A 27514-nucleotide genomic window follows, 5' to 3' on the forward strand; every position below is an offset into this window, starting at 1 on the left:
TCACCCATTCTCTCCTAAGTTCCAGACCCCAATTCCTGTATGATTGTTGGTTATTTCCAGCACAGGGCCCTGGAGTCCCTTGAACCATGGGAGGTCCTCACTGAGCTCATTATTTTGAGCCCTTCTGCCACTTGGACTCTTCTTGCTGGCATTTCCCATCTGGGTATATACCATTATTATTCGGTATTCGGGAAACAGAGGATGAATAGTGTTTGTCTTCCTGCAGCTTCCTGGTAACAAAATTAGTATTAATAATAAGAGCTATGATTTATTAAGCAGTTACTATTCTCCATATGCTGTGCTTGGTGTTTCATATGTTGTGCTAGAACATTTCTCACCCTATTGCCTACATCAGTTTTGAGTGTAACTGTGATGGAAAGTTCTAAGGTGGTTGCTGTCATCCCACCTCAAAGACAGGGCTCAGCTTTCCTGCCTCAGGGCTTCCTCTGATTCTAGGGAAGGCAGCTCAGCCAGTAAACATGCCAGTCAGGTTGGGAGAGGGGAGTTAAGCTCCCAGGAGTGAACTTCAACAAAGGAGGAGTGGGAGTTGATGGATTAATGCCCCAGCTTCCCATCCTTCAAAGGTATGACTTTGAGGGCCATTCTGTAAGGGTCCTCAGAAGGGACCCTGTGGGACTAAGCCTGAGTTGCTCAGAGTAGTAACCAGTCCAACAAGGCATCCTCAGTGAGCTTGGGATTTCTCTCTCCCTTGCCTTACAATCCCCACTCCCTGGGAGCAACTCCCAAGCAAGCTACCTGAACCCAAATGCATTCCTGGCTTTGCTTTTGGGAGAGCCCAAATGGAGACACACACATTTGATCCTCACTATAGACCTTCCTGTGAGATAATACTAGTCTTAGCCCCATTTTATAGATGAGGAAACTGAGCACAGAGAAGGTTACTAAACTTGCCTGGGGTTATTCAGTCTAGTAAGTAAAGAACTGGGATTTGAGCGTAGGCAGTCTGTCTCCAGAACCTTCTGTCTGCCAAAACTTTGATGTGAGGGCCATTGAGAAAACAGGCAGGCAAGGATATCTGACTGGCTCTGATATCCATGTATCATTGGCCCTTCAATGTCAACAGATTTTTTTTCCTCAGCTTTTTCAAGTTTGATGATGAAAATTCTCAGGAGATTTTTTTGGTTTGTTATCAAGTAGAATGGAACAATGGACAGTTTTAAAGATTTGTACATCTAAAAAAGAAAACAAAGTAGACTTGCATTTTTTTGGACAAATTTAAAGAATATTAATGTTTTACAAGGGAAAATACGAATGATTTCTGAAACTTTTTGACAGTTTATACACTTGAGGTTAATGCGTGGACATTCTTGTGAATCTCTTTGCTTTAAAAACAGAAACATCTAAAATGTTTCCATAAAATGATTACTTAGCTTCATTGTGAAAATGTATTTTAAAATGTGGACAAAATGCAATAACTTATACTAATGCCTGATAGAAATTTTAGAAAAATTAATAGTTCCTTGTATAATCATACTGATTTAGACAAAAGAGAAATCAAAGATAGAAATTTACCTTAATTCAGAGCAGCAGATGGATTTTGAAACGTTTTTGAAATTGGAAGTAGAATGAGGAAAAGGAACCATGCTTTGCCCTAAGCGCTTTAAATGTGTGATCTCCTTTCACGTTCCAGCATCTCTGCAAATATTCTTGTCATTTTTCTTGTTTTGCAAACGAGGAATAAAGCTGAAAGAATTTGACAAATTCCCTTTAAGTCACGCAGATAATAAGCGGGAAGCTGGGGTTTAAGCCTGATTTGAGTGACTCTCCAAACCATACTCATTGCGTTGCCTGGGAAATAGAATCTATAAGCAGGATGCAAGGATTTTGTAGATGCAGACTTACAATGAGAAATCAATACGTCTGAGTCTTTTCAGGTTACTGATACGCCACCTAAAGGCCAATGCTGTGGTATAGGATATGCGTGAGTACGTTTTGGTGGACCTTGAATGAAAGTAGACAATGATCTCCCTTAGAATAACGACTTCCAAATTTTCTCTGATGATGTTCACAGGAGCAATCAAGAATTTTACATGTAATATAATCTCAAAAGTATTCTAGTTTAGAAAACTACCAACTTTGGCAAAATTATTACACAGAAAGGAGTTAATCTGTATTGATTTTACCAGAAAAATGTCCAATGTTATTATCTTTTATCTGTTTCTAATTAAAATATAGTTGGTTTACAATATTATATTAGTTTCAGGTGTACAACATAGTCATTCAGTGTTCTTATAGACTGTCCTCCATGTAAAGTTATAAAATATTGACTGTATTCCCTGTGCTGTACATTGTATCCTTGTGTTGTATTTATTTTATATACAGTAGTTTGTACCTCTTAATCCCCTAACCTTATCTTCTTCTTCCCCCATCCCTCTTCCCACTGGTAACCACTAGGTGGTTTTCTACATCTGTGTCTGTTTCTATTTTGTTATATTCATTCACTTGTTTTATTTTTTTAGATTACACATATCAGTGATAATGTACAGTATTTTTCTTTCTCTGTCTGACTTATTTCACTAAGCATAATAGCCTCCAGGTTCATCCATATCGCTACAAATAGCAAAATTTCATTCTTTTTTTATGGCTGAGAAATACATATTACATCTTTATCTGTTCATCTGTTGATGGAAACTTGGTTTACTTCCATTTCTTGGCCGTTGTAAATAGTGCTGCTGTGAACATTGGTGTGCATGTATCTTTTTGAATTAATGTTTTCATTTTTTTCCAGATGTATACCCAGGAGTGGAATTGTTGGATCATATGGTACGTCTGTATTTTTTTTTTTTTTTTTTTGAGGAAGCTCCACACCATTTTCTATAGTGGCTGCACCAATATACATTCCCACCAGCAGTGTACAAGGGTTCCCTTTTCTCTACATCCTCTTCAATATTTTTTATTTGTTGCCATCCTGACGGTGTCAGATGATGTCTCATTGTTGTTTTCATTTGCATGTCTCTAATAATTAGCGATGTGAAGTATCTTTTCATGTGCCTGTTGGCCATGTGTATGTCTGCTATGGAAGAATGTCTAGTCAGGTCTTCTGCTCACTTTTTAATTTGGTTTTTCTTTTGATATTGAGTTGTATAAGCTGTTTCTATATTTTGGTTATTAACCCCTTATTGGTCATATTATTTGCAATAATTTATCCTATTCTATAGGCTGTCTTTTTGTTTTGTCAGTGGTTTCCTTTGCTTTGCAAAGGCTTTTAAGTTTAATTAGGTCCCATTTATTTTTGCTTTTATTTCTTTTGCCTTAGGAGACAGATTCAAAATAATATTACTACAATTTATAGGCAGAGTATTCTGTCCATATTCTCTTCTATAAGTTTTATGGTTTCAGGTCTTGCATTTAGATCTTCAATCCGTTTTGAGTTTATTTTTGTATATGGTGTGAGGAAATGTTCTAATCTCATTCTTTTACATGTAGTTGTCTAGTTTTCACTTATTGAAGAGACTGTCTTTTTTCCCACAGTATATTCTTGCCTCCTTTGTTGCAGATTAATGGACTATGGGTGATGCGTTTATTTCTGGACACTCTATCCTGTTCTGTTGATCTACATGTCTGGTTCTATGTTGGCACCATACTGTTTTGATTACTATAGCTTTGTAGTATAGTCTGAAGTCAGGAAGTGTGATACCTTTAGCTTTGTTCTCTTTTCTCAAGATTGCTTTGGCAATTTGTGGTCTTTTGTGGTTTCACATAAATTTTAGGATTATTTGTTCAAGTTTTGTGAAAAATGTCACAGGTGTTTTGATAGGGATTACATAAATCTGTGATTGCTTTGGGTAGTATGGCCATTTTAACAATATTAATTCTTCCAATTTATGAACACCAAATATCTTTCCATTTCTTCATATCATCTTCAATTTAAGATGCTTTCTTTTGTACCAGGGGTTGGCACACTTACCAAGTCCAGCCTGACAAGTGTTTTTGTACATTCCATGGGCTAAGGGTTAAATGGTTAAAAAAAGTTAAAAAAAAGTTTAAAAACCCATTGTTAAATGGTTAAAAAAGTCAAAATAAGAATAATATTTCATGACATAAAATTATATGAAATTCAAATTTTAGTATGCATAAAGTTTTATTGGAACACAATGATACTCATTCATTTGCATATTGTTTATAACTGTTTTTATACAACATCTGAGTTGAGTACCTGTGACAGAGATCATATGGCTCACAAAGCCTAAAATATTTACCCTGTTTATATTTATATTTATAATATTTATACTGTTTGGTGGCTGAGCTTGAGACTTGGAGCACTGTCTTTGTTTTCTAAAAGTTGTTAAAATGTCCAGTGAAAATTCACTGTACACTAAAATGCTCATGTGTGTGTACATTTTGTTTGTACATTTTCTAAACTTTTTCTTCTCTACTTTCATGTTAATGCTATCTTGAAACTTATCTTCAGAGTCATTTCCAATAATAAAGAGATATAGGGAGTGAGGACTGAATTCATAATAGGGACTTGGTCATTCTTTGGAAAGCAACTTGCCTGGAACAAATCATATTAACATTATTTATAATGGTGACCTAACACTTTAGAGTTTAGATATCACTTTCATGTACCAAGTCACATTTAATCTTGATATGTAACTTTGTGAGATCATATTATTATTACTTGCTCTCTTTTTTACAGATAAGGAAGCTGAGGCTTTGTAAGATTAATTGACTTGTCCAAGATCCCAAAATCAGTAAACATCAGAGCCCTGACTCAAACACAGTAGTTATTTAATTTTTTGTTTTTTGGGAGGAGATATTTTATTGTTAAAAGGAAACGTTTGTGTTTTTGTACATATAAACAATAAGAATGTTTCGTTATCAAAAAGTGATGGGAACTTACTTAAAAGAAGTTTTTAGAATTTTGATTTTATTTTGGACTGCTTTACTATTTATAGTATTCTTCTAGGCAACATCCTTTTGTCACCATAATTGCCAGTATTTGTTTTATGCCAGTTAAATTTCCAACGATGAAGTAGAATTTGCAAGTAGTGACATATGTGTGTATACTAAAATTATTTTTACTTATGTGAGGAAATATGTTTATTTGACTATAGAAAAATTCCCATTGAAGTATTTTTCTGAATGAAAACCAGTATTTCAAATGAATTAAATATATTAAAAAGAAAAGAATAAATGTTTCAAGGCATATGAATGAATTAACAGGGTCTTAACAAATGGTTTATTTGGATTTGTAGTTTGCTCTAAATCCTACAAAATTATTTTATTTAATTTATTTTTTACGTATTTAAAAATATTAATGCAGAATAATTTCAAGCATTATGTCAGGTGTTAGTGATGGGGAGGGAGTCTTGTGCCTTTAACGAGTTTATGGAGAGGTTAGCATGTGAATCAATAATTATAATATAACTCAGGTTGATGTGTGCTATCATGGAAATCTATATACAAGTGCTGTGGGTACTAATTAATTCTGAGTGGAAAGTGAGAATATTGTCAAAGGATGGGTTGAAGAATTGAGTGAATAGATCCTGAATAGAAAATATAGATAAAGGGAAGTTTGGGTGATGGAGAGTGAATGGTGGGGTGAGTAGGGGTGAGGTGAGGAGAAGTTATTGAGTTTGGTTTGGAGTGCTGAACCACTCACAGTTTAGTGGGGGCCAATATAGGAGAACAGATGGTTGCGATATTTTGTGAAGTAATAGCTTGAGGTACCAAAGGAGGACAGAAGACAGGCACTAACTTTGACTAAGAGAGGAGTCCAGAAAGGTTTCTGAAGGGAGGGACCTCTACTCAGACTTAAGGAAAGGGCAAGAATCACCTGGATAACCTTGGTGGACTAGGGCCATCATGTACGACTGTGCAGACACTACAAAACGCCAGGGCAAGGTGGTCACCTAGACTCACGTGAATGGAGCTCTCCTGGAGTTCTTCAGTGCACATCCTGTACAACCATCCTGCACAACCTGTGTGGGAATGGGCACTGGGTGTTCTAGGGAGAAAGCAGTGAAACAGGGAGTGGGTTCTACAGAGTGGGCCAGAAGAGAAGAGAAGGTTCTGAGGCAGGAGAAACCACGACGTGGTCAAGGAACCAAAAGTGGATTCCAGTTTCTGTTGTGGAGTCAAGAACAGGATGGGGATGTAGGGGAGTTATTGTTACCGAGCCTTTTGAGCTGATCCCAGCAGGGATCCTCCTTCCTGGTGTCACTTGGGCCAACAGAATGAGACCAAGTTCAGTTCAGAAGCTAAGGAAAGCTTCATTCTTTGATCAAAGAATGGGGCAGTGCGCACTCCGGCTCCCGCTCTCCCCCTTTCCTAGAGGCCGTGCGTGTGTGTGTGCGTGTTGGGGGGGCGGCTGCTTTGTGGGCGCCCTGAGCGCAGCGGCGGTGGGGGGAGGGGGCAGAGTTCTGGCGGAGCAGGCGCAGTGTGCGGCTCAGGCTCCGGACGGCGGGGGGCGCGGCGGCTCTGCACACAGCCCGCCGCCATCTTGAGCTAGAGTGGCGGGCGGCACTTCTACACACGGACCCCCAGCTGAAGTGTCGCCACAGCCGTTTGGCATTTGGAACTCTGGTCTGAAGGGCTGGAGGGGTGCAAGTCCTCTGCACGCAGCCCCCTATGAGCAAGTGAAAATAGATGAAGCACCAAAGAAAAAAAAAGGTTAGACTTTATTACCTAGATTTTATTTTTATTTCTCACGAATTGTTAACGGGCTTTCCTGGTGATAAATCCCTCCTCTGCCTTTTGTGTCCTGCTCCTTATTCTTGAGGGGCACTGAGGGGCGCAGGTCCTTCTGTGACTGCTTCCTGCAGATTTGGGCACCGTCATAACCCCGGGTTGGGGAGCAGGGCCTCTCCCCAGCTGCCTTTAGATAACGTGGGGTTGTCATCAGGCCTTAGTCCTGACTGTTCGTGTCCCTGAGTGATGCCATTTGTCTAACCCTTTGGAGACAAAGGACATCAGACAATTTCGATGCATGGCCCAAATATTAGCAAGAGAATAATGGTCACATGGCATATTTTTCCTAAAAATGACGGCGTCTGGATCTTTTGCCTGAAGGCAAAGTGTGCCCTGCTGTCGAGGCTCACTGCCCTTGCCTGAATCTCCCTGGTCACACGTTTCTTGTTTTGGGAAGAGAAGCTTCAGGTCAGAGAGAGTTTCACATGAGTAGTTGAGGGGGTCCATTGCCCCAGGTTGTCTCTCTGGAGGTTGGGGCTCGGGGCCCTCTTCACTGGAGTGCGATGTCCCCACAGGGTGGTCCCTGCAACTTTAGGGCAGAATGGTGGTTAGGACGCCGAGTGGGATTCATTCCACTCAGGAGTGAGCTGGTCCTGTGGACAGTCAGTTTTCCAGGGTTTTAGGTTCACCCAGGCTCCTGACCGGAAGGGGTGTAGGGCCAGGTCGGTGGGTGCGGGTAGCACCTGGTTACCATATTCCATGAGGGCTTTCAGGGTTTCGCCTACCTGGAGGGCACACTTGAGCTGTACCATTTTAAGGGGGTTAAAGTGTCCCTTCTCTCGGGCTTGGGGAGTGGGTCCACCACATGTGAGTTGAAATGCACTTCAACTTACTGTTTGGGGCTGACGGTATGCGGAGCAGGGGAATTGGAAGCCACTGAATCCAATTTTCTTGAGTTTCCTGACATAGCTTGGCTAAGGCCCATTTTAAGGTTTGATTGGGTCTCTCTACTTTCCCTGACGATTGGGGTCCCCAGACTTGAGTGCAAAGTCCATTTTATGCCCAGGATGCTCACTGTCCCCTTCGTCACTTGGGACTCAAATGCTGGACCATTATTGTTTGTAGTGATCCTGGGAGCCCCAAACTGGGGATTATTTCTTTTAGTGATGCCTTAGCCACTTCAGCTGCCATTTCAGTTCTAGCAGAGAATGTCCTCCCAGAAAACGTGTTTACTAGCACCAAGAGTAATGGGAGGTGCTCTCAGCAGGACAGCGAGATTAATTGGCCAGTCTTCTGCAGGATCTGTCCCTCTGGTCTGAATGGGCCTTATCTCGGGGCTCTGGGGGGTCTGGTGTTGGAGTTGTTCATTGTGCAAATGGGGCGGTTCTCACTGTCCCACTGACTATACTTTTCAGGCCAGGAGCTACAATGACGTCAGCTAACCAATTATGTAGGGCTTCCCTCTCATAGTGAGTTCTTTGATGAGCCTCCCTGATGGCTGACAAGCTGCAGTTTGTGGAAAGAAATTCCTCCTGTGTTCATTGAGTAGCCCCCTGTGGCCTCCTGGATCTCTTTTGAAGCCCCATTTTCGGGGTTTGTCTAACTCTTCCTTAGTGTTTATTGGGGAATAATTGGATGGATCTGGCCTTGGAGGTATGACGAGTAGTGGCCAAGTTACTTGTTCTAGGGCTGCCCTTTTGGCAGTTGCACCCTCCTTGCTGTTTGCCTTTATTACCTCTGAGCCCCCCTTTTGGTGACCCCTACAGTGAACCGGTGCCACCCTTTTTGGAAGCTGTACTGCTTCTGAGAGCTTCTGTAAGCTGAAGCCTGCATAGTCTCCTCTCTCTCACCTGTTTATTCTCCGCAGTGGGCATTCCTCTTTCCTTCCAAACAGCCCCGTGTGCGTGTACGATGGCATTCACATACCGGGGATCTGTGTACACATCTAAGATCCTCCCTGTCCTGAGCTCTCGGGCTTGGGTGAGGGCTATCAGCGCTGCCTTTTGGGTGGAAGTCCCACTGAACCTTACTTCTATGACTTAGTCTGGGCGGTCACTGCGTATCCAGCCCTCTTCCCTCTCCCATAAAACTGCTCCCGTCTGGGAACCATTCCTCTTCAGCGTTTGGGAGATTCACTTCTAGGCCAAGGCAACTGGGATAGATTGTGTCCATGGTGTTGTGGGCACACAACATAGCAACGGTGACACAGGTTGTTAGAAGAATTACCAGAGACTGAGAAAAGTTTAGGAAAGTTTAATAAGTACGCTGCTATGGCAACAGCAAGCCACACAGGTGAGAGGTGCCTGCGTGAGCACCAAGGGTGGGCGTGCAGGGTCTTTTACTGGGGGGAGGGGGCCATGCACACAAGGAGCAGGGGCTGTGTGATCAACTTGTGCACGGGTACCTGACTGTTGTAAGATCTGTCAGGGACTTCTCTGAACTATAGGTTTTACCACTTTGATAAGGGCAGGATGTGAGGCCTGTCCAGCTAGGGTATTGTGAGCCTGGCTATCTCCTGGGGCGATGAATTTTCTTAGGGTAAACACACATCAAGAGAAGACGTTTTATATTCTGCAGAAACTCAGGTATGCGAGGGATCCTGCAGTGGGGAGTCGGGGTTAAGATGTCAGTGGCTCCAGGCACACAGAGACTGGGGGTGGGGGTTTTGTGACCCCAGAGAGTACCAGCTGGCTCCACATTTGGTCTTTATACAGTCATGCTCCACAGGCCCCATTTCTGTGGGGAGCGGGGTGGCAGGATTTAGTGTGACAGGTTTTTGTTTTTTTTTTAATGGTAGCACTGAGTTGTCTAAAAGCATAGCCTGGACTTGAATCGAACTTCGAGGGGGATAGCCATTCTGTTCCTTAGAACTTACTGAAGCCTGCACCTGGTGTGGAGTCCACGTAGTGACTGGCTGACCAAACGTTAACTTCTCAGCCTCCTTTAGCAGGTCGTAGTAGCTGCTACTGCCTGGAGGCAAGGAGCCGTCCCTTAGAGGTTTGATCTAATTGTTTAGAGAAATATGCAATCACTTGAATAAGAGGTCCCAGTTTTTGAGCTAATACCTCAAGGGTAATTCCCCTTCTCTCATGAATGTGAAGTCAGAGGGTGCAGCTAAATCTGGGAGGGCCAGGGGAGGGGCCAGAAGTAACTGCTTTTTCAGTTCCTGAAAGGCCCCTCCACATCTGAATTCCATTCAAAAGGATCGTCGTCCCTTCCCTTCAGCTTTTCATGCACAGGCCTCGCTATGAGACCACAGGATCCAGGTGCGGCCACACCGCCATCCCCGGGAAACCCTGAAGCTGTCTGTCCTCCGGTTCTAGGAGCCGCGAGGCTGCAGATTTCTTCCCTTTCCTGGGGTAGGCTTCTCTGCCCTTCCATGGGAAAGAAGCCTAGGTGCCTCGCCCTAGGCTGTAATAATTGAGCCTTTTTCTTGACACTTTGTGTTCTTCATTGGCTAAGTGGTTCAGGGTGATCACAGTATTTTTGTGAGAGGCCTCCTTAGTAGGACTGGCGATCAGTGTCATCTACCTGCTGGAGGACGGCTCCCTCCTCCAGACGTTGATCTCTTAGGTCCTTAGCTAAAGTTTCCCCCAAGGTGGTGGGGGAATTTTTGAACTTTGGGGCCAGGACTGTCCATCAGTATTGTTTTTGTTGCGTGTTTAGGTTCTGCCACTCAGAAGCAAAAATTTCCTGTGACTCTGGGGCTAATAGAATACAGAAGCCATCTTTTAAATGGAACACAGAATACCAGGTCCTGGGGGACAGTGGAGTGGCCAGCAGAGCATAGGGATTAGGACTCCTAGACTTTATCCTCCGCGTCTTCATCGACTGCCCTGAAGTTCTGTACCATCCACTATTCCCCATTGGGTTTCTTTACAGGGAGAGTGGGCTAACTGGCATGGTTTAATAAGGCCTCTGTCAGTTAAGCCTGGTATAATGGGCAGTGCCCAACAAGGCCTCCTGACAGGGAGGGTACTGTTTTCTATTGGGCCATGAATGTCAGGGTTTAGATGGACTATCATGGGACTGGGCTCCTGTAGCTCATCCTACCTGTCCCTGGGCTCAGATTGCAGGATTCACTCCAGGGAGGTCGACTTGCTCTGCCAGGGAGGTCTATCCTCAGCCATTATTGTCTTGTGCCCTTTGTTTAACGGGACACCAATCTCCAGTTTGTCTCCCATTAGGTGGATGTTAGCCCCCAATACGTAGGATACATCTCTTCCTAGCAGGGGTATAGGGCATTCGGTGACGTATAGGAAGGAATGGGTGAGCATGCTTTCATCCAGTTTACATTCTAATGGCTCTTTGTTCTTGGGCCTTCCCTGATATCCTCACAATCTTACAACTCTTAGGACCAAGTTTGCCTGATGTCGTGTTCAGAACTGCTTAAGTGGCACTGGTGTCAACTAAGAATTCAACAGACTTTCCCCCTGTGTCCAGAGTTAGCCAGGGCTCCTCAGGGGTCAATAGGAGTGCCACCCTAGGAGCCCCCACTCCTTCATTCATCATCTATTTGGACCATCTGCCTTTGAGGATGATGGCCAGGACCTGTCATTTCCATCCCCCTTCGGGGGTGGCGCGGGCATTCTTTCTTCCTGTGCTGCTCATATTCATGTATGGTGCCCTGACTGGGTCCTAGTTTCCTTGGCTTGCTATTCCTCAGTGGGTGCTGGGGCTCACTCATCAGAGTTGAATGTTTCTGTGGGCAGTTAATCAGATTCCTGTGCCAACTTGTTTACATTGGAGGGCAATAGCCATAGATGGGGTTTTTTAGCCTTTGACTTTTCCTCCTCTACGTCTCAGTTATTAAATACCTGGTTTATGACTGTGGGAGAGGTAGATCTGGTTCTATTTTCAGCTTCTAAAGTTTACACCTAATGTTGGGGGCATTTTGCAAAATGAAACCCAACCTCAGGATTACACTCCTTTCCAATGACTCAGCGTCAGTGGTGGTGTAGACTCAAAGGCATTCCCTGAGGTGCTCTAGGAATGCCAAAAGGTTTTCTCTTGGCTCTTGATTGATTTCCTTTATCTTATTCCAATTAACAGGTTTCTTTCCGCTGCCTGGATTCCCTTTAGAATTCCATTTTTACAGTGGGTCAGCCTCAGTCTTCCACCCACTTCTCCAGCATCTTGGTGGTCCGTTGCATTTGTTATCTGGGGCCACTTGATTCTCTTGACTGAAAACAGCACAACCTGCATTGTTTCTGTTTTCTTTGAGAAGCCTGTGGCCTTTTCTTCCTCGATTAGGATGTCAGCCCAAGTTGGGTGATGTGTCTGAAAGATAACCTTAATCAGATTCAGGAACCTCTGGATCTTCCTTCAACCCCTTACTATGACTTTTCCAGTTACACGGATCAGAAGTAGGAAATAGAACATGTACCTGGATGAGCCTTCCTTCCCCATCAGGGACCTGCCTCAAAGGGAGTGAGTGCTTTTCCTGGCCAGTTGTTGGACCACGGCTGTTAATTAGTACTGCTTTGTGTAGTTGCTGAACTGGGTTCTGAGAAAGGGGGCTGGTAATTAGGGCCCCCCACCCCCGGCCAGCAGCTCAAATCAGGACATATGAAGGAAGGGGGCAGGGAGGGGACCGTAGGAGGAGGGTCAGGGAGGAGATCAAGAAGGTCCTCAGGGGGGAGGGTCAAGGACTGGTGTTACCTCAGTTGAGGAGAGCCCACATCCCTTCTGTGGGTCTTTGTTCAGATATAAGGCCATAAAAAACTGAACAAAGGGAATTTCATGCTATTGCTTTGTCTCTGGCATAGCAGGTCCAATTGCAAAATGGTGTTATAATTTAGAGACCCATTGATGGGCCAGTTTTCCCCATCTCCCAGCCAGTATTGAGGCCAGGCCATATTATATAAAAGGATTAAATGTTTTGGGGTCAGGAGTGATACCCTAAAAACTTCCCGTTCTGCAGGTTGCACCCTGACAGGCTGTCCTTCAGTGTGGTAGATGTTTGGTTCCCCAGGCCTTACATGTTCTGTTTTGGATTTGTTTCCAACTACCGAGGGGGCAGTTGGAGTGATTTGCTGGCACAAGATCTGACCCAAATAAGATTTCCAGTTCGGGAAATTTGGAATCAGCACCAGACTGTTAATGGATTCCTCAAAAGACCAAAATAGGAGGCGTCCAAGTGACGTGGACTCAGATACAGCCGGGGGTCTCCCTTGCATTTGTAATGGCCCACGTTTGAGACAGTCCCTCCTCAGTCAGAGTGTCCCACAGGAGGGTAGACGGGGCTGCTTCAAGGCCCGAGCCATTAGCCATGTTAGATCCTGGTCTACTTAGTCCCTTGGAGAATGGCACAGCTGTTTGAGGCAGGGATCTTCTCTTTCCTCCTTTCAGCTGAAAAGGAGGAGTCTTTAGACTTCCCACTGAGTGAGAGCTAAAAGCACAAGGGATCCCCACAGGGTACTCACCCAATCATTGGGGCAGCTGGTGTCATGTGCTGATACTAGGAGGAGAACCTGTGGAATCTTGGTCGTTAAAGAGTCACCCAAGGCCCCCATCACAAGCAGAGGGGGGAGGAGAGGTCGAGCGGTATGTGTTTTCTGTTCTTACCAGCAGCTCACAGGGCTTCCCAATGATAGGGTTCCTGGTCTTGCCAGCAGCTCGCAAGGCTCCCCAGCCCACTTCAGAGGAATTAGCACTGACTGGAAGAGGTCAAGTCACCAGTCATGTACCTAACTTGGGACCCTTTTACACTCTGGCATCCCCAGTGCATTTTCTTGAACTTGGATTAAGAGCCCTGATGCTGTTTTGTCAGGCAGTCCTTGTTACCTAGGCTGTTCCCTGGTCTTGCATCTTGGCTCAGGGAGCTGGCCATTTTCATTTACCAAACTGAAAGTGACAATGGAGAATGCTACCATTGACCCCTGGAGGTCAGTGAGGAGGGCAAAAGCCCTAGTGTGGCCACTGCTGTCTTGTACAGGGGTCAAGAGGGCAGCACAGCTGGCGAGACAGCAGACGAGGCTTCCATGGCCCCCTCTCACCCGCAGTCCCCTGGTGTCCAGCACTGTTGGAAGGCCAGCCAGAGGTAATGGACAGACACACGTGAGTTTCAGCCTCTGGTCTCCAGTGTTGCTACAGGATGATCCTTACAAAGGGTGCATTCCTGATTACTCTGGGGGCTACGTGGTGTGTACACCACACCTGGAAATCAGGCTGTTGGGCAGAGTTGTTCAAGGCTGGCTGAAGGATGCACCATTCTACCCAGTCTGAGTGAATGCAAAGACCAGTCAGTCATCCTCATGTGAACCTCCCAAAGCCTCTGCCATCCTCCCACTGGAGTCAGGGCGAGCCTGGAACCTAGTGGATAGGTGCAGCCAAAAGGGCCATGCGTCATCCCATCGGGGAGCTGTTATCAACCCTTTCGAGTTGGGCCCCAACAAGGGTCCTCCTGCCTGGTGCCACTCAAGCCAATATAATGAGACTGAGTTCTGTTCAGAAGCAAAGAAGAATTTTATTCTTCGATCAGAGAATGGAGAGGTGTGAGCTCTTGCTCTGGAGCACAAGCTCTCCCCACAGGCAGTTGGGGGCTGCTTTATAGGTTCTCGTCAGTGGGGAGGGGGTGAAGACCTTGCGGGCTGGCTGCAGCTGTGCTGCTCCGGCTCCAGATCGCAGTACCAGGCGCGGCGCCTGCACACTGCCTGCTGAGCTGAAGTGTCAGGCTCAGCCATTTTGCACCAGGAACTCTGGTCTGAAGGGCCAGCTGCAAGGCCTCTGCATGCAGCCCCCATGAGCAAGTGACAATAGACTAAGCACAAAGGGAAAAAAGGTTAGACTTTATTACTCAGATTTTATTTTTATTTCCCAGGAGTTGCTTATGGGCTTTGGAGTGACAAAATGACCAGAAATAAAACTAGGAGGCAAGTGTGGTCTGACCATCCAGATAGTTGGAATCAGGTAGTATGTTAGCACTAGAAATGAAGAGAAATGAGTATTTCAGGAACAGATTTAGGAAATAAGCCTAATACACTTGCAGGAAATTCTAGAAAGTGATGCCCAGTGACAAACAATAATAGCAAACATATTTTGTTTATTATGTTTCAGGTACTATTCTAAAGACATTACAAATAGTAACTCATTTAATCTGAATGATAATCCTATGAAGTGGGCACCTTTATTATCCCCCCTTCACAATTTTATGGATAAGAAAACTATGGCACCAGCTTGGGTGACTCCCTTGAGACCGTGTAGCCAAGGCATTTGGTTCCAGAGTCCATGCTTTTAACCCCCACACTCCTCTGCCTTTCCATGAAAAATAAAAATAATGAGATGGACTGGAAATAAGGCATGAGGGGGCATGTAGATGTAAATTTGGAAAATAAGCATAGTGGTAGTTGGAGTCAGTAAGGGCCCTGGAAAAAATGTGAGGTAAGGAGACAAATATGTGTCCCTGGGAGATGCCACCATGTAAATAGATGAAAGGGAGATGGTTTAAAAGGCTGAGGTGGTGCTGTCAGAGGGCAAGGGAGCTCAGACAGATGGTGCCCTGCAAGCTGAGGGAGGAGCTTCACAAATAAGGAGCAGTGGGCAGTGCCAAGGGCAGAACATTCTGCTGAAGAAGTCACCAGTCTTCACCCACTTCAGTTGTTAGAAGGCATGAGTGACCTTGATGGAAGCAATTTCAGAAGAATGAGGGGGCAGAGGCTAGCACAGACCATGTTGAAAAGTGAATGGGAAATAAACATGATGGAGAGAGTCAAGGTTGTGCTGATCGAAGTGGAAAAGAGGACTTATCTAGAGGAAGTTCGGTTAAGGGTAAAAATTTATCCTATCTATTTGTCTGTCTATCTATCTGTCTGTATGTCTATCTTCTATCTAATCTGAACCCCAAGGTGATATGGATCCTCAGGTGGCCTGCTTTTGACATCTTCTGTATATTAGTTTCAGAAGAACCAGAGTGGCATCTTCTGATCCACCAGATAGAAATGAGGAGTCCTTCTGCTTTAACTTTTTTCAGCCTGCCCACTTCAAGCACACCATGCTTGAGAGGGAAGGGAGTGCCTAGAAAGCTATAGGAAGCCCCAGAATTCACTCAGAGAATTCATCCTTCCTTTTACTACTGAAGATCCACCTCCCTTCAGGTCCTGCCTCACTTCCCTCTTCACTTGGCTCCCCTTCTCATTGTGTTCCATTCAGACAATGCAGTCTGAAACCAACTTGCAAACCCTGTAGCGTACACAGGGTTTCTGTGTTTCTGACTTTAGCCCCTTGATACTACCTGCCTTGCAGAAGGTCTAAATGGTACTGCTGGTATGGATCACGGTCATTCTCACAAAGAAAGTGGTGAGTCACTGAAGTCATTTCAAGGCATGCTTAGAGACTGATGGCAAAAACCCAGTAGGAGGGAGATACTTTGTCTTCTTGATTACTGCGTTCATTTCCAGGGCCTTCTCAAATCCTTATTTTTTTTTTTCTCTTACTTAAAAAAATTACCTTGTTGACACGTTCTTTCAGGCAATCAATGGAAAAATAAAGCATACACAAAAACTGAAGCCTTTCCTCAAACTCCCTAGTCTCTCTCTCTCATTTATCTAGCTCACATTAAGTTACTGGAAAATAGGAGCTTTTTTCCCATGAGTAGTAGCTGATTTTATGATTTTAGGAAAATGTTTTTGTTCTGCAAATGTTAACTGTTGACATCAGAAGAAGGGAGATTTATAAAATTAGAGCCTGTGATTTTGTTAGTTTAGAAAGGTCTATGTCAAAGTGTTTTGCTTTGTTTTGTTTTTTTAACAAGAAAAAAGACAGATTTTTATTTATATACATATAGGAGTTCACAAAGAATTATGACTCTGTTAAAGTTTTAAAAATTATCTCAGTCGTCTTTTACAGTGACAATCAAAAACAAACAGTAGTTGGTCAAGTGTTCAATTATGAAGTATCAATATTAGATATTTATAAAATGTATCTTTGAAGAAGAGTTAACAAAACTCCCTGAAGTCAGGAACTATTTCTCTTCTCATCTATTTATTTATTCACTTTGTTTTGCATTATTTTTTCCCCCAGGGCTTAGTATAATGCTTGTATATATATAAAGTGGTTCTTAATGAAAATCATTGTTGTTTCAGGTATCTGTTTTATTGATTTTCTGTTTCAACTCATTCGTTTCTACTTTTGCCTTGGTTAGTTCCTTTGAACTACTTTCCTTCTGTCTATTTTGTTACTCTCTTACATTTTGGGGGACTCCATGCTTTACTTATTTTCATGTTTTAATTATGTGCTTTTAAGGCTGTGAATTTTCTCCTGATTATTACTTTCACTGGAGCTTATAGGTTCTAGTATGTATTTTCTTCATTACTGTTGTTTTCTAGAAATTGTGTAGTTTCTCTTTTCATTTCCCGTTTGGCTTAAGAGATCAGGATTTTTTTTTTCTAGATAGAAGAACCTAGAATTTGTAGTCTTTATTTCATTTCAGGAAAGGCTTATGTTGTTGTTGCTGTTGTTGAAATAGTTTAAAATGTTTATGATGTTCCATCAGTTTGATTTTGTTTCTTCATCTATCTTTATGTGGATCAATCTACATATGGATGCCTATCTGTAAATAATCTTATACTTCTGACTTTTTAATGTAGTCGTTTTTCCTCCTTTCTACTTTATTTTGCATTTTGTTTGATTTTCTTTTTCTGTTCTTTAATCCTTGCTGTGCTTTTTACGGTGTCTGCTCTTCGTTGTATTCCTTGTAGTTTAGTCTTCATCTCTGAAATGACTGTCTTCTTCTGCTGTTGCTTTTCTGACTGCTGTCAGTTCCTGTTGCGTATCTTCCTGTTATCACAATCACTTGCCTTTGTCTGATCATCTTTTCTCAGAGTTTTGGTATCTCTCCTTTATAGTTTCAGTTGCTGCATAAAGGTTTAAAATTCTCAGCTGGAATATTAGGTTGCACTTTTTAACCTGCTTTGTGTCAATATTTTTATGTTTTCACTGTCTGTAAGAATGCTGTTTTGCTCTTTTTCATCTTTTTACATTTTCTTTGTCGTATCTTTGTTTGAATAGAGACTTTTTTTTTGCATTTGTATTTTAATGAGATAGATTTTTGTTGTGGTTAGCAGGAAGCTCCTGTGGAGGCGTGGGGCCAGGGTAGGTTTCCATGCTTCACAGCTCTCAAGGGTGTCCACTTCTGCTGCTGTAGCAAAAGGCTTAAAAGATGGTGTCCTGTGAAGTCCTGCCTTTACTCACTGCTCTCTTCAGCCCTGAGCTCACCTAGACTGTAGTCAGCAAGAGAGAGCCTGCCAGGCCAGCCCAGCCTTTTATACTGCTTGTGTTTGCTGGTTCTTCCTGAGATCATTCCCCCTCTTGACTTCTCTACACAACTTTTCTTCCTTCTGTTTCTGCTCCATCTTTGGGCAGCAGTTATTTGCAGTTTGAAGTTTTATGATTTTTCTGTCTCCTAATTTCATTGAAAATAGAATTTACACATTTATTTTCATTTTCTTGCTGTTTTTTATGGTAGGAAAGTCCAGAACTAAGATGCTCCTGTGGTCCTACCTGAATTAGAACTCTTCTCGGTTGATGGTTCACCAGAATCAGAATCAATATAATGTAGTGCTTGTTAGCCCTCAAGTTCATCTTCACCCCAGACTTGGTTCCCCACTTCCCAGACCTGCAAGCTTATCCTCAAACCACATTCGAGGTGATGGATAACAGTTATTTTGAAGAAATGTAGGGATAAGGATTCAGACTAAAGCAGATAATTCTTGATTTATATTTGCATCTCTTTCTCTTACGTGAATAATAATATTTCCTAATGATGTTTCTTGTTTACTGTATTTTATAAGTAACAGTGGCAACATTTCTATTAAAAAGAATATAGCTGAATGCAGTTTGTGATTTCTTGGCAGTTCTTTTGTCTTTTGTATACATTCCCAGAGGGAGATACACTCAAATACAATGTTTTAGGGTCACTTGAAATAATTCTTCTCTCTATATTTATACTATCAATTTGAAATACAATAGTATTTCAGAATAGGTACATTTGTTTCAGTTGTTGTTTTTACAGAGTACTCTTTTTTACAGAGTTTTTTTTTTCAGTGGGGGTAATTAGATTTGTTTGTTTGTTTGTTTGTTTGTTTTAATGGAGGTACTGGGGATTGAACCCAGAACCTCATGCATGCTAAGCATTCACTCTACCACTGGGTTATATTCTCCCTACATTTCTGTCTATTTTTAAAAGTTATGTAAAAGCATTTACGTGGTTCCAAAATCAAAACAATAAGCCAAGTCCTTTCAGAGATGTAGCTTTCATTCTTGTCGCTTGCACCCTGTCCTCTTCCTCTCCTATAGGTAGCAGTTTATTCATTCTTGGTTTATTCATCAATTGTTACTTTTTGATAAATACACACATTGGTATCTTCCTATCTCCATTTTTACATGAAATGTGTCATGTTATAAATACTGTGCTGTTTCAGTGTTTCACTTGGTAGTGTATCCTGGAGGTCACATCGTCGCACCACAGCAGTATACACCGTTCTCCCTCCTCTCTCTCTTCTGCTCTTCCTTTCTCCCTCTACTTTTCCCCTTTCTTCCTTCCTTTTATAAGTTATAACAACATAAATACAGTAAAGTACACAAATCCTGTGTCCAGTTCATGGAATTTTTTCATATGTATATGCCTGTGTAACCACTATCATATCAAGATAAAGAAATTTATCTCCATCCATTAAGGCTCCCTGTTGTCTCTCCTCAGTCAGCATTCCTCAAAGGAAACCATTATTTTGATGCCTATTTTCATGGGTTAGTTTTGCCTATTCTGGACATTGATATAAATGGAATCATATGGGTACATAGTCTTTTATGTCTGGCTTCTAACATTAAGTCTGTTAAATTTATCCGTATTCTTGAGTATTTAGGAATTTATTCTTTTCCAGCACTGTGTAATATTCAAAGGAATGAATATACCACAATTTATTTATCCATTCCACTGTTGACGGACATTTGGTAATTTCTAGCTTGAGAATACTTTATTTTCATACACATGTCCAGTTATATAAATGACTATGTCTTCTCCACTGAATTGCCTTAACACCTTTGTCAAATTCTGTTGACTGTATTTCCACAAGACTATTTCTGGATCCTTTACTCTGCTGTGTTGGTCTGTGTCTGTCCTCTCACTAGTACTTTACTGTCTTGGATACTAGAGCTTCATATTTTCTTGAAATCAGGTAACAGGAGTTCTCTAGCTTTGCCCTTCTTAGAAAAATTGTTTTGACAGCTTTAGTTCTTTTGCCTTTGACATAAATGTTAGAATAGCTTTTTGTTACCTACCAAAAATGCTAGGATTTTCGCTAAGACTATGTAGAGTCTACAGATCAGTTTGGGAAAAATTGACAGTAACATCGAGTCTTTAGACCCGTGAACAGTGTATCTCTCCATTCACTTAGATCTTCTTTGATCTGACTCCGATTTCTCTGATCAGGGTTGTATAATTTTCAATATAAATTACCTGCACATATTTTGTAACAGTTGTAACTGAGATGCTATTTTAAATAGTACTGTTTCTTTAATTCCAATTGCTAATTGTTAATTGTGAGTATCTTCAAATACAATTGATTTTTGCTTACTGACTTTGTATCTTGTGATCTTGCTAAACTCACTTATTAGTTTTAGGGGCTATTTTTTTAGATTCAGTGAAATTTTTTACATGGACAATCACTTTGTCTGAGAATTGATGACAAACTGTATGGATTTTATTTCTTTCTTGCCTTATCACATTTGCTAGAAATTACTTCTTTTATGTGCAGACTCTTCATGTGTGAAGTTCAGGTGTTAGTCAGTGACTTGCAGGGAATTTATATGCAGATCATGGGGCATGCCTTCCTGAGGCTCCCTACCTTCTGTGGTTTTAATCTTCAAGTTCTAGCTGCTTTGGCCACTTGGACTCCAAACTCTTTCTCCATAGCCCATTTAGTTCCTTGTATTTCTGGTAGGGATCTGTTCCTCTGCTTACAGGAAACCAGAAAGCAACCCCAGGGAAAGAGCCAGATGAATATGATAAACCTCACCACCTGTTCCTTCCTTCCCACATGCACCAAAGCCCCTCAGATCCTGTCTGTGTGCATTCCCTCCAGTGCCTATAGTTACTTAAAAATATTTGCCCATGCTTTATAATTTTTTTTCAGTGGGATGATTCATTTGATATCAGCTACTCCATTATGGCTACTTTTAAATGTACCTTTAAGTGAAAGAAACAAGGGAAATAAAAAGCTGATATCAAGGATTTATTAACTTTCAGACTTTTCCTTTTCTGTATGACTCAGGCTCATGTATAAGTTTGGAAACACCAACCAGATTGAGGAGTAGCTACTTTGGGATCAGTCAGAGATCTGCAGCATTGATACACTTGGCTACCATTGTACATGGTTAGAATTTCTAAAGTGCAACCCCAAAGTATGAATATGCACACATGATACCCCAAGCACCCTAGGTTTTTCTGGAATCTCCTGGTAACATGAGTGCTTAATGTCACTACCCTTATCTTTTCTCTTAGGGTCCAGTCCAGGTACTTTGATTATCCCTGCTGTTTATTGCCTGAGGCAATGCCTCAAGAAGCATTAATCAGAAAGATTCTATCAAAATGTTGCTGATTCCTATCTCCGTCTCAAATTCCTACTGCCATTACAATTTTATCTCCAAACTTGAGGCTCTTCCCATTTCTACTGTGCCATAAATGCTTCCATTTGCTGCATCTTCCTCCTAAACAAGCTCCTCTAAGTGGGTAATCACACATGTTTAACCCTTCCTGGTTTATTTCACACCTTCCCTTGATAGACTCTCAGTATTTACATTCTCAGTTTGATTTCAGAAGAGTTTATACCTTTCCTAACCAAATTACAGTGTTACCGCCCATTCTCTGGGTCCTATGTAGAGGGTAAATTTTTTCAAGAAAAAGATTTTTATTTTGTGCCTATCTCAGATCTTACAGAGTTTGTTGGTTCACAGCTGTTCCATAAATGCGCTCACCAGCTAAATTACAGCATCATATAACATTGCCTTTTAGTTGCTATTTGTATAGTTTTCCATGTTACTTTTTTTCCAGATGTTATTGGTGTTCAACCTAAAATTAGCTCCTTTAGTAAATAATTTGAAGTACGAAAGCTACTCCAAGGACACCATAAATATTGTTGATATCAATTTCCCATGTAGTGCTTTAGGACAAATTTTAGCAACATTTTTCCATGACCCTTAACCTCAGGGATTTATAATTGCAAAAGTGAAATCGAATGTAAATTAAATTTCAGGAACTCATAATGCTAAGCTGTTTTGGAAACAGAGTTAGTGCTGCAGTATGTGTGTTACAGTTTGTTGTAGAAAAGCTGGTACTTGGTGTCATGACTGAGGTGATGGTGGTGGTCATTCTGCCATGCACAGCAGCCCTCATTTGTAATCCGTTAATCTTTTGCCATTGGCCTTCTTGTGAACAGATTAACTGCAGTAGAAAAGTGTAGACATTTTATAATGAGACTCAATTTGTTCTGGAAATGAAGACCATAAGTGAATGTTTTTCTTTTTGTATTTCCTGATAGGACTTCAAATTGAGAGATAAAAATAAATGTTCAGAATAGCCAGAATTTGGTCCTGGAAATGGAAAATGATCATGAGTTCTTTGAATTACATTTCTGTTAATGTTGAGGTTTGGTCCTTATTCTCTCTACACTGAGGCTTCCTTTGTTGTCAGAGATTGATGTTCCTTCCTTATTCACACAAAAGATTAAAGAGTTCATATAAATATGAAACATATTCTTTTCCTTAATCATTGTTTTAATTCATTTTCTTGGTAGACATCAAAAGACAAATTGCTATGTTAGAATTAGAATTACATAATACAACTAATATGAGGTGGGTAGCTTTACCTAAACATACAGAAGTATTTAATATATTTCCTTATTCTTATTTTAGGTGAGGAGTTGTATGATGAGTGATGATACTTTTCCAACAATCACTCTGATTTTTTTATTTTTCGTTTTTTTTTTTTTTTAACAGAAATTACCTTTCCTTGTCTTGGTGTGAATGACAAGGGTATTTAACTGGAAGCAGTAACTGTGTGTAGAGGGAAAGAAGTAGTGTCCAGGTGAAGGAAAATGGAGATAATTTATTGTGATACTGCAGTTAGAATTGTAGTGCTATAAAAGGTATTAGAGATGATCAATTCAGGATTCTTACAGATGATGAAAACTGATATTTAGAGTAGAAGTAGCCTTGCATGAGGTCACGTCACCAGTTGGCTAAGCGAGAATGTAGCCAGGAAAAATGCTCTTTATCACCCCATAGTGGTCACAATCCACACTCGGTACTCATGTGGCTCCTTAATAGTGGGGAGCTCCCCTAACCCCACAGGGTGTACGGAAAGGGTTTATGGGAAGAATTCCTGGTGTCATAGGGTGTTTCATGACCTAGGGAAACTAAAGATCTTTATGACAAGATGCAGTAAGGTCAAATGAATACCTATGAAGGAGCCTCATTCTCATGCAGGGTATCTGCCAGCTCACTTCCAGCTACCTGTTCTCACACCTGGTGAGCCAGGTCCCATCTGCTGAATGAAGAGCACAGCTTGGGTGCCCAGAGGGAGAGGGAGAGGTAAATGTGACACCACATCTAACATTGCTGACTTTTCTGGCTAGTGCCAGGTGGTTTTAAGGCATTGTAGATAAAGGCAAAGTTGATAAAAGTTGGGTAGTCTGGTATTCTAAAAAATCTGTGAAAATTACAAAAATGATACCAAACCAAGCCAGAAATGATTGAAAAATATTAAATAATACCAAAGAAACTTCTACTTACTCCTCTCTCCCTTCTTTGTTCTGTAGTACCCCCTGGCATTAGATTGATGGGAGTCCACCTCTTTTTCTATGTGTACACCAAGAAAGAATTAGGATTTTATTTTGTCTTGTTTTGATAAAAATGAAGCTGTATTCTACATACTTGATTTTTATCCACAACAGTCTTTTTTGATTGCACTTCATATGAGTACTGAGCTACGTAATATCCCAAGTTATGCATTATAACCTATGTGTTGAAGGACATATAAGTCACCTCTAAGTTTTTCTTGCAAGTAATACTGGAATGAATATCCTACACCTACCTATGTAAACATGTGTGAGCATTTCCTTTTGCTGAATCTGCGTAGGTTGAATTTCTTGGTCAATGCATTTAGGCATTTAAAATTTTTCTAGATACAGTCAGTTTATCTTGAGGATGTGATATAGAGGTGAAAACCAAGGAAAAGGGGCAGACCTGTATAGAAGTCCTGGTGTTCTCAGTACTAACATTTACAGGGATAAGGAAACTAAAATGATGGGCTTCTCTTACTCATTTTTGTATTCACTCCAAGTGGCTCTCAACCAGAGCTTCTCAGGATCTCACTCAGACTTGATTTGCTAGAAGGAATTACAGGATTCGGAAAGCTGTTAAACTCACAGTTTATTACAGCGAGAGGATACAGATAAAAGTCAGCAAAGGTAAAGGGCGAATGGGTGAAGACAGGAGGAACCAGATGTAAGCTTGCAGGTGTCTTCTCCCAGTGGCGTCTCAGGGACGTGTTAGTTCTCCCAGCAGTGGTGCGTGACAGTGTGTATGAAGTGCTGCCAGCAGGGGAGCTGACCGAAGCCTTGGTGTCCAGGGTTTAGCTTTCTGATATTTCAGGCTGGTCTTGTAAGCATGCAGCACCCACATGATTAACCTTAGCTGCCCAATTTCCATCCCCCAAGATCAACCTTGTAGAACATGGCCTAGGATCTCAGGCATTAAATGCCTCAAAACGGTCATTCATCAAAGTCACATTGTCAGCATAAATCCCCCAGTCAAACTGACACAGTCTGGCCCAAGGCCTCAGTAACATAAAACTCTTATCAAGCAGGATATTCCAAGGGCTCAGAGGTCGTCTCCTAGGAGCTGGCCAAGGGCCAGTCCTTTTGGGGTCAGGCCTTTCTTTAGAATGTGCAGGGGCCTAAGCAACCAGGCCTAAGTTAACCCTTTCCTCTAGAGGCTCCCTGTGCCTTTTTGGAGTGGTTCTGTGATCACAGGTCCACTTGACGAGAAAGAGATACTGAGGCTGATTGGAGTATGTTTGATCATTTCTTTATTTTAGACTGAGCAGCTTCTACTCATAATATGGGGCCATCATGCACGTGGTGGGGCTAGTGTCTGACCAGGGCTGACATGACTTGGTTTGAGTCCTAGTCTGAGCAAGTCTTGAATTTGTCTGTAGAGACTCATTTGCTCCCATAAAGATCAGGGATTTGTACATGGGAGCAAAGTAAGATTTTCCGGGGATGGAAAGGCAGTGATGTGAATTTGAAAGATGTACTTTGGGCTATTGGTCCTTGGTCTGGTGGTGAAGATGTGATATTAACAAAAGTTCAGTGTCCAACACCAGTTAATATCTATTAAAAATCACAAACATTTCTGTATATTTACTATATGCAGGTGCCATGATGTCCAAATGGGGACAGGACCAACACTTGGTGGAGTTTCAAGGGGACAGGTGTTTAATATTATACAACTTAGACAACTGTATCAGTGATCCAGTTCTAAGGAGAGTGAAGTCCAGGACAAGAGTATAATTTCTTAGTCATACTGAGATATCAGGCAGAGAATTCAGAATTTGTAAATCCTGCTATTAAAGGGAAAAACAAGAATCTAGCCGTGAGCTGCTGGACCAGAAATTAGGAACTTAGATAAGGAATCATAAGAAGACAGGGTAAGAATTCAGTCACAGGGAACCTGGGTCACAAGTCAGGAAATCAATTACTGACAAACTGAAGTTTTCTATTAGCATGGAACCAGAAGTATCACTTGAGGTCAGACTCTTATATTCCCTGTGTAGGACCAACGTTGGGTTCAGAATCTGGGAGGGTCTCAGTGGCTCCATTTGTAGATTGGGGGTAGATTCAGGGGCTGGATATGAAGGGATTTCTACCACTCTTGTGCCTGTGGGTGGTAAATTTGCTTTTGTTTTGGGTTCAGAATCTGGGAGGGACTCAGTGGCTCCATTTGTAGATTGGGGGTAGATTCAGGGGCTGGATATGAAGGGATTTCTACCACTCTTGTGCCTGTGGGTGGTAAATTTGTTTTGTTTTATAAATGGGTTTTGTTTACTGAGTGCCAGAAAATTCAATACGAGATAGGAAAATAGAGATCCAGTTGACTTATGGGAGGAGGAAAGGTGGATGGTATGAATTGGGGGATGATAAGGCGAAGGAAACTTTCCTCCAGTACGGTGATTTTAGGTGGCTTTTTAAAGAGATATAAACCTCACTCACTGGACAGCAGGAGGCATCAATTCTGTTCTAGTCCATTTTCAGAAAAACCCATTCCTCCTGTTATGGCTTGATTTGTGTCTTTCCCCATCCCCCTAGAAAAATGAGAAAAGATATATTGGAGTCCTGGTATCACAGAATGTGAACTTATTTGGAAATAGAGTCTTTAAAGAGATAATTCAGTTAAAATGAGGTCATTAAGCTGGGCTCCTAATCCAGTGTGATTGGTGTCCCTATAAAAAGGGGAGATTTGGACACAGAGATAGGCACACACAAAAGGGAGGTGTTGTGAAAACACATGGGGAGAAGACGGCTATCGACAAGCCAAGGAGAGAGATCTAGAACAGATCCTTCCCTCTTGGCCCTCAGAAGGAACGAACCCCACCGACACCTTGCTTTCAGACTTGCGGCTTCGAAAAGTGTGAGATAGTACATGTCTGTTGTTTGAGCTGCTCGCTCTGGCACTTCGTTACAACAGCCCTATCAAACGAGTGTACCTCTCCTGTCCACCTCTTGCGGCTCTTCTTGTCCCTGTGTTCTAACTCCAAAGGCATGGTCTTTTCTACTTTTTACCCTTGTCTTATATTTTCTTATCCATCAGTTCCCCTTTAAAGTAAATGTGTTTGAGTCAAAACAATATGTCGATAAGATGTCATGTTAAGTAAATAATTGAGTAGATGGCAGGTAGAATAGATTCTGGGGGGCAGTGAAGAAGGAAAATAAAGAATACAGCAGGTAGAACAAAGAATGTTATGAAAGCACAGAACCACTCAAGGCTATGCGGCTTCAAGTAGCTGCTGGTTGGGGTAATAAAAGGAAGGAGAGAGAGAACTAGTTTAAAAATCTTTGTCCTGGGGTGGTTTGTTCCTTCGCTGGCTAAAACAGTTCTCTAATATGTTAATGCTACATTACTGATACACTTTGTCATGCAGTGATTTTATTTTTGTTATTGTGAATCTGAAATGATATTTTTGATCAATTTTTCTTTTTATTTATAATAGTTTTTGCTTTGCATGGTTGACATAAAAATTTATGGTGGTTTGTTCCTTTTGTCATCATAAATTCCTCTCTTTGCTACTTAAGTCTTTGTAATTGGTATGTATCCCTGTCTTACTTCTTTTGTCTCTTTGCACCTGATAAATAATATCTCCATCTTCTTGTTTTTTTGACATGAAGTACTCCCAGTTCGCTTCCTGGTGTCTGGAAGGCATTCATGTGGTGTGGCAACTGCCTGGTTGAGGTAGGATCTTATTGTATTTCCACTGCCTCTGACTCTATGAATCATTGTGGCACATGAAAAATTATAATCCCCAACATCGACTTCATCCAGTGCTCCTCCTTTCTCTACCTCCCTCCAAGGCTTTACGCTGAGGACTGTACCTCTCAGGATGAAATATGCCGCCTCAAGCTCCTTTCCCCCACCCTCTGAGTTGGTGGTTTCCTTGAAGTTGCAGCCCCCTGGTGTGTAAAAAGAGATATAAGACTGTTTGAGCAATCTGGGGAGTGGTATCTCAGAATGAATTACCACCATAGAAGAGGGATGTGCTCAGTTTTCCATTAGTGCAAACTCAGCATTTCTAACTGGAGGGCAACAGTAG

Source organism: Camelus bactrianus, chromosome 6, assembly GCF_048773025.1.
Source record: "Camelus bactrianus isolate YW-2024 breed Bactrian camel chromosome 6, ASM4877302v1, whole genome shotgun sequence".
Taxonomy (NCBI): domain Eukaryota; kingdom Metazoa; phylum Chordata; class Mammalia; order Artiodactyla; family Camelidae; genus Camelus; species Camelus bactrianus.